Source organism: Cyanistes caeruleus, chromosome 4 (genome assembly GCF_971803275.1).
Source record: "Cyanistes caeruleus chromosome 4, bCyaCae1.hap1.1, whole genome shotgun sequence".
NCBI lineage: Eukaryota > Metazoa > Chordata > Aves > Passeriformes > Paridae > Cyanistes > Cyanistes caeruleus.
In genome coordinates, this window is record NC_141704.1 from 29,771,337 (window position 1) to 29,789,228 (window position 17,892).

Genomic DNA, 17,892 nt, shown 5'->3' on the forward strand with positions numbered 1-17,892 from the left:
ACGGTAAGACCCTCAGCAGGGCAGGAAGCAAGAGTGGCTTTGTGCCTCCTAAACTTTAGTTATCTTTAGGGTAGGAATGGGCCATGATGTAGGTTAATACAACTGTCCAAAAGACTGAGCAACACTTACCACAGAGACATTCTGCCCATGAGGCTTCTTAGAGAATGGTCAGGGTAATGAGGCCTCAGACACTCAATGCTCCTAAGCCCTGCTGGGGATAGCAGTGCTGTCCTTGTCATGTTCCCATACTGGCACCCCAAACAGCTGGTGCTTTACAACCCTTTACAACCTACAGCTGCTAGGGGTGGAGGGGCTCATTTTGGGTTCAGAGATTGCATGTTATATCTAATGTAGTGAAAGCTTTACTATTGACAACATTTAGATCTACCCACCACTGGAAAACACATAAATTCACAGTCCTAAAACAGAAGCAATATTCTGTAAGAAGAAATTCAGCTTCTCTACTGATAAATTTTTATTACAGGTCCAGTCAGGCTAGTGTGGGCCAAATTAAGAAGAGGAAATCCTTTCCCTAGTTTATCTTCAAATAGGAAAAATATAAATACATTTGAAAGTAATAATAAAATACACTTCAGAAGCATCTTTCTCAAGGAACTCAATTTGTTTGCAATTTCCCTTTAATTAGCTGTTGTGTCTCTCAAGGGAGCTATTATTCATATGTCCTAAAAAGCAAAAAAACGCTGTAAAAATGTTGCATATAAACCTCTTACAATCTCTCAGCTGTCTGACACTGCCTTTGTTCCTCTTCTGGTATCTCCCCCAAAATCTGTTTTCTGCTGTTTTCCATTCTGACTTACTCTCCATCTTTATTTTCTTCTCTACTTGATCCTCTCAGCCTGTGGGTTCCTCTTACTCTCATCTATCCCTATTTTCCTGGATCAAACCCCAGCTTTACTCTTATTTGCTTTTCTAAGCATCTGACTTTTGACTTCTACCCTTTCATTCTCTTCTTCTCACTGATAGCTCACCTTTTTCCTCAGCAATCTTCTCACCTCTGATCACCTCAGAGGCACCTTCTGTACCCTCCCACCTGCTTCTTTCTGCCATCACCCCCTTGTTCCTTGTCCCCTACTCCCTGTATCCCACAGAACTGATTTGCTACTCTGTCCTGCCTGTGGCAGCAGGCGAAGCACAAAGGCAGAGGGAGGTGATAAAGTCAGAGATGTTACCCTGAAGCCCAAAGATTTAAGTGTGCTCTTCACTTCCTCAGTTTGGGCCACTGTCTGGTCATGGCTTGACTGTGTCAGGACAAGACTCAAGCCTGTCTCAGCTCTGCTGCCACACTGTATTTAGTGAAAATGGAACCCAAGCCCGGTGTTTCGAAAGGGAGCGAACACTTGCTCTATGCCAGGCTCTGATCCATATGGCTGAACAACCAGGATCGAAGTCCAGCACAGAGTAAACCTGTCCAGCTGTCACCAAATAGAAAGAAAACCTCCCATAACTGAGTCTTTAAATCTGGGCACTCCCTTTTATGGCTTCAGTCTTGCTTTCTCTCCAGCTGTGCTTGGGAACTGGCTACAGTCCTTACCATTGATTACTGGAATCACTATTCTCTGTGAAGCATAAGACAGAAAATTCCCCAACAGTGACTTCTGCTGTGAGGGAAGAAGTGCATTTGGTGATGAGTGCCTGATGCCTATGAGGTTGTAGCTTGATGAGGAAAATGGAGGGCTAGGACCAAAGTGACATTTATCATTTATTAAAATTATCAGAGCAGAGCTTGACAGAGAAAATCTCAGGAAAAAAAAATATTTATTTTGGTTTAAATTGCAACTAAACAATGCAAAATATACATGGCATATACAAGTTTTTTGAAATTAATTAAATGGAAGGGTTTTTTTTCTGTATGTTAAGTACCTGGGATGAAATATGCTAAAGCTCATTTCAGCTGGCAGGACTCAATTCTCGGAAGGGAACTGTTCTCTGGATAGAAGAACTGTCCTGTATGCTCTGCCACTGTGATCAGTGTCCTTTCACTTAAAGAGGTGGGTTCGACTGAGCTGCTACAGAGTCTCACTGAGCATTTCCAAGTCCACAGTCTACAGTGAGTGATCTAAACAGTGGCAGTTGTATTTGGTTGAAGTGATTTAAGATAATTCCTGAAATTGAGCTTAAGCCTAATTTTGTATTCACTCCAACTACTACACATAATCAATCTAGCTGTGAATTCTGTCTGAACTCAGGCAGGCTATGTAACATTTTGAGCGTCTGATGAGGAAAAAAACCCCAACACTCTTAGAGGTATCTCCTCTTACTGAAAAGAAAAAGAAAAGCAAAGAATAAAGAGTTTCAAAACAGAAAAAGCAGTGGCAGATGATAGGCCCAAGACAGACCAATAATTGCTCACAATAAGTTCAGAAGAATTTCTTTTGTCTCCAAAGGGCTCAGCTACCTTTCCTAGGCACTGAAACCATCAGCTTACATCAGGGAAGCCAAGACTGGGGTGCAGCAGGGAGAACTGGAACCTGAAGTAAAAAAAAGTAAAAGAAGAGGATTCACTAGAAAGACTGAAGGCACAAGTTATGTACACTTGAAGATTCATTTGTGGAAATTCATACTGATTTCACGCTGATTCACATATTTAACTTTGTCAAAGGCTCTTCAATTCCCAACAGCTTTTAATTAAAACTGGCACAACTACAAATGAGATCTGGAATCACTGTCTCTTTCTGGTACTAACCTCCTCCTACAGTCATGTGTAGTCTGATGCTGTAACTATAAAACTTGGGAAATCAATTTTTCCAGGAATGGCTGACCTACACCTTCACCAAATGTTCATTATGATTTGAATAAACTCCTATCCTATATAATTCTAATCATTGTGATTTGCTAACTTTTCGCACTGATGCCTGTAATGAATCTTTGGTTCACTGTAAATGTAATTCTGGGGAAAAACAAAGTTTTGAAGAGCAGGAGAACACATTATTGTGTCAAAAGCTCAAAAAAAAGTGAGCAGCACCATTACCTCTTAAACTTATACTGCCAGGCTCTGATAATTCTAAGTCATTTTCTATTAAATTATAATTTAACTCTACCAGGCTCTGATAATTTCCTGTTAAAAAGTCCAGTGACCAAAACTAAGAAAAGACTGCTCACATTTTTCTTTAATGAAATTATAATAGATTAAAAATTGTCATAATTTCTGGAAGTCCAACCCAGCTTGATGTGTAGAGCTGACATGAAGAAACACTGATGTGGGCTACCTGTCTGAAAGTCTTTGCTTCTACCCATCAGGTACATTTATGGAGAAAGGGGCTGTAAACCCAGCCCAACTTGAAGTGTGAATAACATTTGCTGTAAGACAGCTGAGAACAAGCACAACTACAGGTAACCACAAAACCAGCAAGATCTAAATGAAATCTAAAAAACTCTGAGCTTTGATTCAAACTACAGGCACCTTTCTAGTCACGTTTGTTTGATGACATGCTGCTGCAGAGTGTGCTGTGCAGTCTCACTTTTTCCTGCCCCTCTCATGAAGGTGTATGGAGAACTATAGGGACAGTGGTCCTGTGCAGAGTTTGCACTCCAGCACTTCTGTGTATGATGCTCAGACTTTGCATGGCAGCAACATTCAGAGGGTTTTGAGTAAACTACTAAACTTGATTCTCCAACACCAACACAGACAGAAACAGATGCCTTCAACATAACCTTCAGGAATGAAACAGAAGCCTTCAAGATAATAAATAAATTGAATGCTGTCACCTGGAAAGATATTTAAGCTACAGACAGGGGGAGCATCACGGAGCACAAGAGACATGGCTGTTCCACAATATTATTATATTTCATCTGCAAGATTTAGACCAACCAGTTGAAAGTATCTTGGAGCTCCTATGAGAAAGAAGGTAACTAATATTCTTTTTCTCATGGCGAAACAAGCACTGCTGGGCTGATATAATGAGTTCTGTTGTATCCTAATGCAGGGATAATTAATGCTTCTTTCTGAATTTTTCTTGGTTACCTCTTCAGAAGTAATGAGATAATCAGCTTCTGTTTGCTTATACTCAAATTGGCTCTGGTACTGGCTGTCTGCAGGGAAAAAGAGCAGAATAGTCTTCTGTGACTGTATGCACAGATAGATACTGTCTTAGATAAAGGCACAAATGCAATTGCTTTTGTGATTGGAAACACATTGTCTAAACTTTCCATGTGGTCAATACATATAGATTGTGAGATCATTTGTGAATTTGTTGCTTTCTGCCAGCAACTGGGGTTGAGTGAACAAAGTGATAACACTGCCCTGATTGCCTCTTTATCATTAGGATCATTTAAGTCCTTGCATGGCTGACATAATTGGTTCATTTGCAATCTAATGGAAAGATGTCTGGGGACACACTGAACTATTTTATAACACAGAGGATAGGAACACTGGGCATCAGACAGAAACATTTTTATATATTACGATTTATTCTTGAGTAATTACTCAACCTCCCACATGTAAAAAAAGGGCTCTCTGCACCTGCCAATTAAATCTGTTAACTCCTACAATGTGTGGTGTGTGTTTCCTTCCTGTGAAATGCCACAAAACAGTGTGAATTTTTGTGGTAGACCAGTATATGCTATTTTATGCTAATCTCTAAGATTTTCAAAGGATCAGGAAGATTACTATGTGCTTTGTTCAGCCCCAGCACTGAATGTTATCTTCTAGCTCCTTTTACTTACTAGATTCCCTGCAATGGTGTACTGGGTGGTTGAATTTGGCAGAACAGCAAATACTTCTGCACAGCTGGTGATCTGTAGGACACATCTGTCTGCATTTAAACTGACTTCAGGAGGTGATGTAGCCAGCCTTAGCAGCACTGGGTCCTCTGCTGCTCAACTCTGAGCAATCTGTGCAGGTTCAAAGAGGAAAAAACTGCTGAGAGCAAAGCTTTTCTCAAGCAACACTTCCTAAGCTGCATCATAATCAGGTGTTATACACCAATCCTCTTGTAATGAACTGGTATTAAAAATACTTCATTTTCATTACACCAACCAAAGTGACAAAATTAGCGTTGCATATACTCTGAGTCTCAGAGATGATAAAGCAAATTATGAAGTTTTAAACTCACTGATATTGAACATATATAGAGAAACAATTTAAAGGCTATTCCTGAAAAATGTATTTCAAGAGAAAAAGAGAAAAAGATTGGTATGTTAAAGAAATTAAGGAAATGAGTGACTCCAGAAAAAAAAATAAAATTATCACCTTCACAATATAAAAAATTCGGAAAAGTTGATAGCCTTCCAAAATAGCCAACCTTTTGAAAAGTAGGAAAACTCCTAGGGGACAAAGCTTCAGTTTGCAATGCAGATTCTGAATTTTATCGTCTTATAGTAAATACTGCAATATTTTTAAAGCATTTCATAGTATCTTAATTTCTTGCATCACATTTATAGACTCACAACTATTATTTCTCATCCTCATAATCTCCAGGAGTCAGAAATCAGAAATCTTTGCAAAGAGAAGTCAGGGTATCAATAGCAGAGATACCATTACCTTGAAGAGGAATGAAAGGAGACTGATCTGACGGATGACTACCACTTATTCTTTATAACGGTTTCAAAGACTGAGAGTAAATCTAGCACTCAGAGGAGTAGAGAATGACTAAACTGTAGTATGATATAGTTAGGAAGAGTTATCATGGGGTAGACATGTAAATTTGAATCTTGCACTAAAATAAACCACTTTTCTTGTCTCCTCCAAGCTTTTGCAAATGAGCTAGCACACAGATTATATCCATAGAAAACATTAGATACTGCTTTTTCTTAAAAGGTCTGTAGAAATAAAAGTACTCACCTCAGAAACAAAATGTCTGGATAGGAAAGTGTTTAGATGAAAAGTACTATTAAGCTGTAAACAAAATAAATTAGGTAAATTTATCAATTTGAAAATTAGGTTTTCCTTGAGCAAAAAACCCCAACACATCCTGTTTACTGCAGTTTTAGATAATGCATGTTTTGATTTAGTATTTTCTTGCCCCAGATTGATTTCTAAGGAACCCACAGTGCTCTCTGGGACAGAAGAGAGCTTTCTCACAGACTTGATTCAGGAGCATGTACCAGTAAACAAGCATTATTCTTTGAAAGGACAAGACATGACTTCGGCCTTCGAGACTTTCTCGGATGAGATATGCTGAATATGTGAGTGGCAAGGACTCAGAAATCTCATTTGCCTTTTTGCTGCTAACCACTGTGAGGATGTTTACTAGTACCATTTGTGTCACCAGTTTTCATAAAGGCCCCTCTCAGCATTGTTACAGTTAGCAAAACCTATTGAAAACTCTGACTACAAATGCCACTGTGGAAACTGCCATTTCTGAGAGGTCTTGTGTGTTCTTCATGGAACACATTCTTCAGTGGAAAGCTTAATTTGCTTGTACCTGCTTCTTGCCTCATTCTGCTGCTTTGTTAAGTTTGAGGATTTATCCTAGTTCTCAGCAGAGCAAATACATTTATCATGGGGCACTGTGCAGCAGATGGGGGCTTCAGTAGGCTTTTTCTTGTCTTACCCTTTTTGTATGTGGGATCCAGCTGAGAAAAGTTTTTTTAGATTCCTTTTGCCACTCTTGGCACACCAACTCTGATGTTCATTCTGCCGTTCTTTGCCTGGAGCTGCTGAGAAGTTCAGACTGAAGTCTGAGAGGGACTTTGACTACTTTAAATTATGATAAACTGAACGTCGTGAATCCTTCTTAAAAGTGCTACAAGTATGACCCAAATCTATGTGAAATGGCACACACAAGGTGTTAGTCTTCTTCACTGATTATCCATCTTGCTAATATTTGTAATTCTGTTACAGGCAAATCATACTCACCTCTTGGGAGATAGTGATGTTAAAGGCCCTGCTCTGTAGTGAGCCAGTGAAGCAGACTTAAGAAAATAATTGGAGACTCCCAGATATATCATGGAATCACCCTGGTTTGGGAGAGCAAATGGAGCTGACACAAAGGGAGGGTCTATGTGATCTTCTGCTGGATAGACTGTGTCCTGCAAAAAGCCATTATCAAATATTTCTAGCTGATACATTTTTATATGTCAAAATGCAATAGCAGTGGTTGAACAGAAAGGATTTTTCATAGTCTAAAGAAAAGCTTGACATTAAAGAAACCCTGAACTAAGTAAATAAATTTGTGTTATGCCCCGAAAATCAGCAAATTACGGCTCTTTTGAAAAAATACAGTAATCAAAGGAAATCTGGGTGCCATGCTTCCAAAGTTTGAATCTGAGCATTCAAGTGAGTATTCTGAACAGTAGCTACAAGACACACACAAAAAAAAATTCCCTGGGCCACAGCTTTCTTTCTCTCGTAGCAAAGACACCTTTTTAAATTTAATGCTGAGGATGACATTTCAAGAAAATCTTCAGGCACTCTTGAAAGGCACTGGATGTTGCTTAGGACAGAGACATAAAAGAGCCTTTTATAACACCTGATACTTAGCCCTGGCCCAGCTGCCAATCCTCCAAGACCTGTTTTGGGTGCTGCACAGGTAGGAGACCTTGGTTCAGGTATGCTAAGAAAATAACTATTAAAATGTGAGGGGGTATGAGGCCATGGAATGAAAGAAGAACAATACAGACAGTAAATAGTTACTGACAATGTGAAGGTTAGTAGCTGGAAGATTCAACAGGAAAAACACTGGCATGGAAAAGTATAAATCCCTAAGAGAAAAGGCTGGATGTTGGAAGAAGAAAACATATAGCCATCAAGAATCAGTCTGTTCCAAGGAGCACTGAATAACTTCCTTGACTGACATAGAAATCCCTCCTGTGTCCCACTGGATGTCCATGTATTAAAGCTTAGCCTGTGAATCCAAGATAGTGACAGTAGCTGATAAGGAATTGCTTAATTCTTTTAAGCTGTGTATATCCTGCTTGCAAAGTTTTTTGTGTGTGATAAGAGTCGCTTGAACAAAATCAGCTCTGGCACTTCTTTCTTAACTGCAGTCTGTTCTGAGAGCCATGGGGATGCTCTGAATTACAAGGACTGTTGAAACTGCTGGAAAAAACTGGGTGTTGCTGAGATAGCTCCTGCAACAAAGGTGAAAAGTAGATAAGAAGCTGCTCAAGGACTGTCTGAGAGGAGCCTTCTTTTTGGGTGTGACCTGTACTTATACAAGATGCTGAATCATCTCAAAATAAACAGTCTTGGACTGCAAGCACATTGGGAACTATCTCAGATTATGTATCACTGCTAACAGGTGAAGACCATGCAGTAGTGCAAGAGATGTGTATCTAAAGAACACTTTTAAGCTGTTAGTAAAGGACCTCTGAAGGATTTAAACTCTGAAATAATTTAATTATAAATAATAGATTTGGTTAATTAAAAAAACTGCTGGTTTCCAAAATAAATCTCATCCAAAATTCCCAAAATGTCTTACTGGTTTTCTAAGTAAATATTAGAGAGGCTGAGTAAGACTGTAGTGAAAGAAAATTCACCAACTCAAAAGATAATCAGAAAAGCCTTAGAAAGCACACTGATATTAAAGACAAATTACCTTCAAATCCAAGTTAATTTGTGATTTGAAGACTTCTGGAGGGCTAAGTAGGGAATAGTCTACTTGTGCAAAGGCATCAATCTGGCTTACAACTAGAAGAATGATGGACAGAATCAAAACAGATGTTATTTACAAAATCACATAACAAACAGTTATTGCTTAGTTAAAGCAAAGAAATCTTAGATTTTTTAGAAACGATGACTCTGAAGAAGAATGCTGGGAGACGGAAGAAGAAAAAGACAGAAATTATTATAAGGGAAAGTGAGAGTACTCCCTTTGGAAAAGCCACTGATTCCTCCCGGTTTAGGTCTTGTTCTCCTGCTGGTCACAACTGAACACACTGTGCAGAAGTTTCTCACATGCACTGAAAAATCTAGAGAAGAGTCACCATTTTTGCTATGTTTGCACAAGAGAACTGAACTCTCCTAAATGATTAGAGAAATGCTGCTAGATAGGACTAAATGCTTTGGAAGATGACGTTAGCACATTTTTCTGCCTATTGAAGAAAAGGGATGTTTTTTCACACAGAGAGTGCTTCATCATCAATATGATGGAAGACTTTTTCTGAAAGGCACTGGATGCAGCCTCAGTCTGATTGTTATTTTTGATCAGACTGTGCTGTCTGTTTATCCTGTATAAAAATCAGATGGGTTCAAAGAGAAATGGTGAATTCAAGCAGAGATTATGAACTTCTCAATACGAATATGAATATAAATGTGACAGCACAGCTTGGAGTGCCCTTGAACCTGAAGTGCTTAATTATGTGCTACATAAGAAAATTATCTTGATGACCATGATGTTCAGTAATATTTGCCACTGTTTGGCACATGACAGATATAGGTCATTTTAGGAGAAAAAAACAATCTACTTACTCTGTTTATGAATAACAGAGCAGATAACAGAAATATCCACAATGAAAAGTGAAGAACGGGAACAAACTCTATGACTTGAATTATATTGCTTACAGGAATTGAATTAATTTGAGTTGAGAAAAAACCCAAATATTCTCAATCTTGAGGGAAAAAACCCTAACAGGAACAACAATAAAAAACTGTGGCATTGATTATAGTAACGAAAATCTTATATTTATATCCTTTTTGTACATAGATAACTATTGTGTTCATGTCTCTGCAAGAATGACACAGGAATTGTTACTCACGAAAAAGAAACAAGCTCTGTGTGACACGGTGTGCCTGCAGCATCTTGTTACCTCACTGAACACACGTGTTCACATGTCCACACACCAAGAGCATAAAGGATCAGCAGGAAAACGCTCATCTCCAAAATCTAAAGAAATAACACAGACTTTTTCAGACTGAAAGATTGCAGGTGACTTGATATGGGTAGAGAAGAAATCTGAATATTGTATATAAGATGCAAGAGTTTTCTAGGGTGTAGTGTGGAATATGCTAAGGTACAGAACAATGGCTGTATTTTTCATCCTTCCCTTTTTTTTTGTGCCATGAATAGGGGAATAGTTTGGCATCTAATAAAAATGGCTACAATTTGAGCACTATGAAAATTACTTAATAAAAAACTGCTATCACCAACTCACCCTCATGCTTTCTAAGCAGTGCATCCAACAATTGGATTTTGTATGTGATATTTAGGCATAGCTATATGAAAAGAGAGACAAGTCAGAAATGTAAGGCCAGTGTTTTAACTCCTCCCTTCGCTAACTGAAACCATCTTTGCAAACTTACATTTTTATCCAGCTGGAGGAAAGGAAATGGACACCGTAGCTTTCTTACCATGGATTGAAATCTTTGAAATATAAAATCTGGCATACTGGGCCATCAGTGTCATTTATATTAACAAGAAGCAATTATAGCAATATGGTAGACTAAACAGTTGACTGGTTTTATTAATTTGAGAGTCTCAGACGAATCTAGGGGTTCTAAGAAGAACAATATAGAAGACAATCTGCAAAGTTGTGAATATTAGTTTATAAACAATGCTCAATTAGCCACATTTTGTCTAAGAGTAAGAAAAAAAAATTAGAAAATCATAGTAAGAACTGTAAGCATTGTTTCATATTCTCTTTTAAAGGCTTTATTCATAAATTGTAGGCCAGCGTGTCAAAAAGCTTAATCAGTCTAGATCCCCTTGATACCTGCAATCTTCCACTTGCAACCTTGTACTCTGTAATATGGTCAAATGTCAATGCTTTCATGTGCAGTAGGTCTAGTCAGCTCATTTGCTAGCACATGTAGGAAGAAATGTAAATTAACTGCACTTCACACACACAGCAAAGGAGTCAGGTTTTGAACAGATCATTAAAAATCTCTTTTCAGAACCTTCAGTAGTTAATCATCCTGTAGCTAGATCCTTAGAAATCAAAATTTGGAAAGTGTCCCTTTACGGTACAAGCTGTGCTCTTTCCCACAGAGTAATTAGAAAGTTTGCGGCACATATCTACTTAACTTGACTTTTACACTATCAATGCTCAGCTAGCAACTTTGTAGCAACATGGACAAGTGGCCTGTGCTATCCTCTGACACTTCCAAGAAAACTGCCATAAACAGTCCTGAGATGGACACAGCAATTTCTCCTCTGTCTTTGCTGCTTGGGGAAAAAAAAAGTCAAACTCAGTCAAGAAAACATCTGCTGTAAGGGAACAATTTAAGCAATGGCCTATAAATCAAGTTTGAAATTACTTCTTGCTTCTATTATGTAAAATGAAGAATGGGCTTTCTAGGGATTAAAGTATTTTAGGGACATGCCTGGTATTCAAAAACAGATTATATGCAAGTATTTCCAGGACATGAATTTTCAGTGTGATGCAGGATTTGACAGGTTTACAAAAATATCACAAATTCACAGAAACACAGAACATTCCAGTTTTTCATGACAGATCAACATGAAGGTCTCTGGGATTGCAACAGCAGAAGCCAGTTAGCTCATATATATGTATATATATATAAAACCCAAGTTTTATTAACGGTGTAATTATTCCACTTTGCTCTTTCCTGTAAGGAGGGTTTCAATAACTCCTTTAGATCTTTACATGACTCCATTATTCATTCTCCTTTCTGTAAAAATTCCTACTAAGATATCAACCAAAATCTCTTTAAACCAAAATTCCAGCAAATTTAGGTATTAGGACTATGATTAGAGTTGCAAGAGCTGTAGAACAACCAAGTAGGATAGAGAGTTGAATGGTTGTTAGAATAGCCTTATAAAAGCCTCTTTACCATAATATAACTAACACTGAAAGCATTGATTTTCACCCTTTTCACCCTAGAGAAAGAGCCCAGTCCAAGAGGAATTCAAGCCATGAGTCTCTCCACTTCCCTCTTAATTTTTTTTTAGGCAAAGCAAAATTCCTGGAAAAAGAAGCTGTAATCCTAAAAGAATTAATTTTTGCCCTAGACTTCCCCTGACCAAATCAGTGTCAAATAGTATTGCCAGTGACAAAGGCCATCCTATCACCATTACCATTTTAAACTTCCCTTTTTCAGCTCATATACCTTTTTCCTCACAATAGTGATACAACAGAAGAAAAGACAGAGAGGCTGGGGGCACATTGATAGCAGTTTCCAGCCACCAGTCTCACTGAGATAGAATGCAGAACTGCATGTCCATGCTCCTTTGGAATCAGGATGTGATGTGCTGTGCAATTCTGCAGCCTGGTGATCCATCTTGTAGTGCTATCTGGCTTACAATAGAGCAATGCCTACTGCTGTTACCAGCTGCTCCATTAACCCAAATTGTAGAGATTAGCACCTTGCAAACTTTTCTGATATCCCAGAAGTTGCAGCCCTCCCCACTCCCAAGAAAAGCTATACTATTTAATACCATGGTATTAAAATTCTATTACAAAAGTGGATAAGTGGAAAAATCCATATATAATCATGTCATTACAGACAATCTTGCACTGCACAGGCTTATGAAGCTAACTAAGTCAGCTATTTGTTCCAAAAGAATGTTTGAATTTCATTCAAAAAAATGTTTCAACTAGAAATATTTGATAATGACTTTTTGCAGGGCACAGTCTTTCCAGTAGGAAATCGCCCAGACCCTCCCTTTGTGCCAGCTCTATTTCCATATCAACACAAATTCTGGAGTTTCTGAAGTTCTGAATGTTTGGCATTGTGACAGTGCCCTTCCTTTAGTAGGAGCTCTTTGGAAGGCAATATACACTGTACCAGCACATAGATAATTAGCTATAGAGTCGACCTTCCATCTATACTGTACAAAGAAAGTAACAAACGTGGTCACTGTAAACAATGTGGGCCTGCATATTCATGCAATGTCTGCACAAACTGAGCATGCTAACAGATGTCTGAACTGAGACTTCCCAAAGAGACCAGTGGAGTAAAATAATTTTAAAAACCCCATGAAACAACATTTGTTCTCAGGGGATGTTCCTTTCTTAAGAAGTTTATTCCAATAGATTATTGTTGGATTGTACTTAAATGATAAAGCATATCTGACCTGAAAAAAAAATTTCCCAATATATTTCTTAATTTCATTTGCAATCCTTCTCCCAGAGCCCTCCTACCTGTACAATACTTGCCTGTGCATTCAGTACAATACTTAGAGTAGCCATGTGTGTATTCTCCAGTCTGCACTGATTGCAGCAGAAGCCTGTGCCACTGGCAGATAAATGCTAGTGCCAGGAATAAAGGAAGCAGAAGTTTCTGGGAAATCTACAGCAGTAATTCCGAGCCTACAGAATACAGAAAGGGGGATTATTAGACTGCATGTCAAAAGACTAAGAAGGACCTCTGATCACTGAAAACCCTTCTGCTAAAAAAGGCAAAGTTTATGCTTCAGTAAGAACTTCTTAGAAATCACTGCCCCATGTATGTTTTAGGAAAGAAAGACACTTGTACCTTTACTCCTTGCAGCATCCTTGGAAAAAGAATCCTTGATATTTGGCCAGGTTTTTTTTGGGTGGGCTTTTTTCTTTTTCTTTTTCTTTTTCTTTTTCTTTTTCTTTTTCTTTTTCTTTTTCTTTTTCTTTTTCTTTTTCTTTTTCTTTTTCTTTTTCTTTTTCTTTTTCTTTTTCTTTTTCTTTTTCTTTTTCTTTTTCTTTTTTTCTTTTTCTTACAAAAACCTTTCCTTGGGAGAAGAATGAACTCTTTAAAGAGAAATCTTCTTGCCAGGGAAAGAATAAATCCATGTTCAATCTCAGATGCAACATCTATAAATAAATCCAGGTTGTCCCAATGCTAGCATTTGCTGAAGACCGTCAAAATTTTTGTATTCCCATGCTACTTCCTTGCCTAAGCAAAGGGCCCTGGAGAAGATAATTTTTTCTAAATTAAACCTTACTTGACTATTTCCCTGCCAAAACAAATACTTCTGATATTCAAGGATATTGTCTTGCAAATGGGTGTGTTGAATGGAGCTGAACATTGTAAAGATATCACATATCATCTTATCATGTAGTATACATTCCTCATTGTTCCTTGCTATCTTGCAGAGATCTCTGAAACAATTGCCTTTAATCTGCTTTCCCTGGGGCAGAAGGCACCGGCTACTTTCGGTTAAAATCACCATAACTTTCCAATAACATCTCAGGCAGTAAGACTGCCTTCAGGTATCTTGTTTGCTGTGAGTTAAATCAGATTATACACCAGGAAGATTGCCAATTTCAAGAACTATGGTTGGGGGAATGAATTGGGGTTTTGAAAATCATGCAATAATTTAGATTGAAATCAGACCTCAGGAGATTTTTCTGGTTCAACCTCCTACTCAAAGATGAAACAACTCAGAGACTCTGCCCACTTGATTCTTGAACTCACCCAAGAATGCAGACTCCCCAACATTTTCAGCCCTTGTCCTGGTGCTCCCTAGAAGTTTTTCCTAACTGCAGTACTTTTCTTGATGTGACTTATGTCTTTTGCTCATAATTGTTTCAGTGTGTAGCCTTGGAAGAATCTGGCTCCGTGTTCTCTTGGTTTTTTGTTTATAGCCTATTGGAAGGTGGGATTGAAGGCTGTAGAAAGACCTGCTTTTATATTAGTCTCTGTATTTGGAGAACACATAGCAAACTCTGTAAAACTGTTTTTCTACTGTCTGTTCCTGGTACAAGGATTTTCCTCTTCAATAAACACTTGTTGAGCTCTATCCAGTTAAAATGGTAATTTATCATGTAAATTCATCCAAAAATATTCTGTAAAAAACATCTTCCTGCCACATCAGCCAAGATACATCATCCCCTGCACACATTTTCATCCTATCCCTTTTTTTGCTTATTTTTCATCAAACACAAACAGATTATTTTCATTGGTACAGGTCTTTCATAGTAGCAGATTGTTAATAACACCAGTTCTGCCCTCTTTCCCACTCATTTCCCCTGCTGTATCATAGCCATGCTTACACCTGTTTTGCCCCAAACTCTGCTACAAATCAACTGAAAAAAAACAACCAATTGCTCCTTTCAGAAGCTTTATAAAGCTTATCTCTGAGTGTAGCAGAAAAAGTACTTCTAAAACCAATCAGAAGCAGAGTTAGATGAACCACTAAAATTTTACACTGAACAAAACAGTGGCTGCATAATTATTGCAACATGGTAATAAAAAGCCGTTTCATCCTAACTTTGGAATTTATTTCCTTTACTTACCTTGAAATGACATAGTTGACCTTAACAACTGAGAAATTCTCCTGCCTACTCCTGCTTGGGAAAGTCTCTTTCAATACTGCTAGTTTCAGGAGCTCCATCCCAACCCTCCTGCCTACAAGGGAACATAGGAAAGCACATGCCTTGCAGATTGGATTCAGGCACCTGAAGGCCTAGATATACTGCTGAATAATTTAATCCTAATTTTTAACATAGTTCTTGCAACACTCTGATTCTATGATCCTTACCTAGATCTCTCCAATTATAAATATTCCCATCTGTAACTTCACTTAGCCTCATGTATAAACCATTTAATCTAAAATCAGTATAATCTGTTAGGATCATTTTGTCCCTAAGCTGTATTTCATATTCCAGAGCTCAAGTCAAGTTTCTGAAACTCTTATACTCCCTTCACATAATGTGGGTGACCTTAGGAAAAACTTGATCATCACCTTTACCTCAGATTACCTCATATCTGTTGGATGATAAAGTGATCCAACTTTATCATCAGTTGATAAACTGATATCATCAGTTTCGTGAAGTAGCAAGACAACTCCTCTGTGTAGTGGTTACTTAGGCAAAAAGTGTGATACATACATTTGATGTGCTGGTATGTCAAATGCAGAACTATCTGAATTGTTGCTGGTGTACAGGAAGTTGTCTGAGTTTTAAAGACAATCCTTTAAAATGATTTCTTCCCCTTTCTTTCATAGTACATATGTTTTGTGACTGCACCTTAACCTTTACAGCCTGCTGCAGATGTCTGACTTATTTCCTTACCTTCTTTCCTTGCTTTAAGGAATCTCTACTTTCTTGAATGTTTCAATGCTATTTGTGCACTGATAATATATACAGACCTTATCATCAAAAAACAGAGCATCTTTTAATTCCAAATTCCTTGCACCTTTCTTCTTTTTGATCACTTTTGATTAAGACATATCTAAAACTTTAATACTGAATGCTGTCCTGCTTTCAGATGTTTGTACCACAAGTGTCATTAGCTTTTGACCTCACAATTGCTGAATACAAAACACCTGTGTTTTTTTCATAGCGAGGCTCCATAGTATTAGAATAGCAAAAAACTGGAATTTGTGATAACTCAAAGCTGGAATACCTTTTTATAAAATGCATCTTTTATGAAGGAGAAGTAAGTTATGATTCCCTGGGAATTTCTGTCTCCAAAGCAAAATATGGGCTCTCACTGAAATAACTTAAAGCTCTCTTATGACTGCCAGTGAAGGCAGCCAGTGATCTCAGGTGGAATTTCTCTCAAGGTTCTTGTGGCACGCAAGAAGCATGAAGGCAAGATCTATTGCCTCAGCCTTCAAATCTCACAATAAGGGAAAGGATGTCAGGCATCAAGCTCTTCAAATATGAGAAATGCCTTTGGGAGGAGCACTGTTAATCTGCTCTTACTACTAATGCAGGGGTGTGCCAACTTGGTCTGTTCAGTCAGCACTTGGAAGGCCATGCTGACTGTCACAAGAACTCCTGAGCTTACACTAAGAAACACCAGGCTGAATTCTCATTTCTAAAGCCATCAGAGATCCCTAGGAATGAAGGGAGATCAAAACTGTTTTGGGTGATCTATGTTTTTCCTGCACTTTTCAACTCTTCAGAAGCCTTTAAAACAATGCTCATACAACAAAATAAACTGACCTGATCCTTGCTTTCATCTCAGTGGCATAACCCCTTTTATTTTTCACCTCACAAGTCCACTGTTTACCTGTCAGCATGTTCAGCACATAAATGACAATTAACCCTTAGCATGACACAGTCTTTGTTGAATTTGTGCCTTATTAACCTTTATTACTAATATTAATTCTGTAAACAACTGAAATTCTACTACATGCCCTCCACACTCATGGAGTAAGCCTTAGGTAAGAGGCAGTGAAAGTTAGCGTGAATAGAAAGAGTACAGAAAACATATTGTGGAAACTTTCTATTCAGGGGAAGAATTATGACAATCACTACATTTCTTTGTTTTTAAAGAACAGAACATGCATGTGCCGACCTATGGAAAATGCAGGAGTGAGAGTGAAGGTATGCAGCTAAGTGGCTGCTCCAAAATAGTAAGCTTTTTTTTCCCAATTGTGTTTGATTATCTTCAGCTAAATATTGCACTTTATGTCAGGTTTTTGACACTTCAGAAAAAGGAGCAATTGTATGCCCATCTAATCCTGGTTCAAGGAAAGTATGGTAGTATAGGTATGAAGAATGTATTAGAAACTGCTGGACTGTAGGAGAATGCAGTCATTTGAGAAAAGATAAATTCACACCTGGGATGCACACAAAAGGAAGGAAATAAATTAGGGAAGAGACAAAGAGTGTTCCTGGTGTGAGGTGACAAAAGAAATATATTTTTAGTATTTAAGAAGCTTGTTCCTTCATTGCACCTCTATTAAGAAACAATATTCTGTACACAGAGTATTTATGATAAATTAACTTCTGGCAATGTTAGACATACCATAGTTCAGTCCCTTCTGAGTAATCCTCACTTTAAGACCAGAATTAGCCTCAAGCCTCAAGGACAGGCAACACAGCTGGAAAAAATACCATGTCTTTAGCATCATCTCACCTTTGTCACAGATCTCTTAACAACATGTATGATACAAATGCTTTCATAAATTATTCATACCATGAGTTGCAAAAAATCTGTATCCATGACTTTCATCAATGAAATTTGGTCACGGATGGATAGCCAAGAGAACTTTAGTTAATGATTTTATTGCACCAAGCCATCATTGTGGGAGCCAGCACAGATTTCTGATTTCTTGGATATCACTTTAGCAGGCACTAGCTATTGGTGAGACTGCATGGTTC

At 38.0% G+C, this 17,892-nt stretch overlaps 1 protein-coding gene and 1 pseudogene across 10 annotated transcripts in view; both read right to left on the reverse strand.

Moving 5' to 3' along the window:
- The window catches only part of BPIFC (BPI fold containing family C), a 43,471-nt gene that overhangs the window by 18,555 nt on the left and 7,024 nt on the right, over positions 1 to 17,892 (reverse strand). For 2 of the 9 annotated variants that reach the window (XM_086887291.1, XM_086887295.1), the window contains 5 exons: positions 13,018 to 13,170; positions 5,801 to 5,854; positions 4,684 to 4,851; positions 3,983 to 4,050; positions 2,372 to 2,489 (listed from right to left, as the gene is read on the reverse strand). The gene's annotated coding sequence lies outside the window, so the exon portion shown is untranslated. Of the gene's footprint in view, positions 1 to 2,371; positions 2,490 to 3,982; positions 4,051 to 4,683; positions 4,852 to 5,800; positions 5,855 to 6,817; positions 6,991 to 9,657; positions 9,786 to 10,053; positions 11,061 to 13,017; positions 13,171 to 14,251; positions 14,271 to 17,892 lie in introns of those variants that run through there. The other 7 variants (XM_086887294.1, XM_086887288.1, XM_086887287.1 and 4 more) reach the window with 7 other exon arrangements.
- Positions 462 to 17,718, reverse strand: LOC111931285 (BPI fold-containing family C protein-like; annotated as a pseudogene). The gene is made up of 13 exons (XR_015285876.1): positions 17,537 to 17,718; positions 15,073 to 15,184; positions 13,033 to 13,170; positions 10,910 to 11,060; positions 10,054 to 10,114; positions 8,499 to 8,590; positions 6,818 to 6,990; positions 5,801 to 5,854; positions 4,684 to 4,851; positions 3,983 to 4,050; positions 2,447 to 2,489; positions 1,553 to 1,619; positions 462 to 541 (listed from the first exon to the last, which is right to left on the reverse strand). The product of XR_015285876.1 is annotated as a BPI fold-containing family C protein-like (transcript).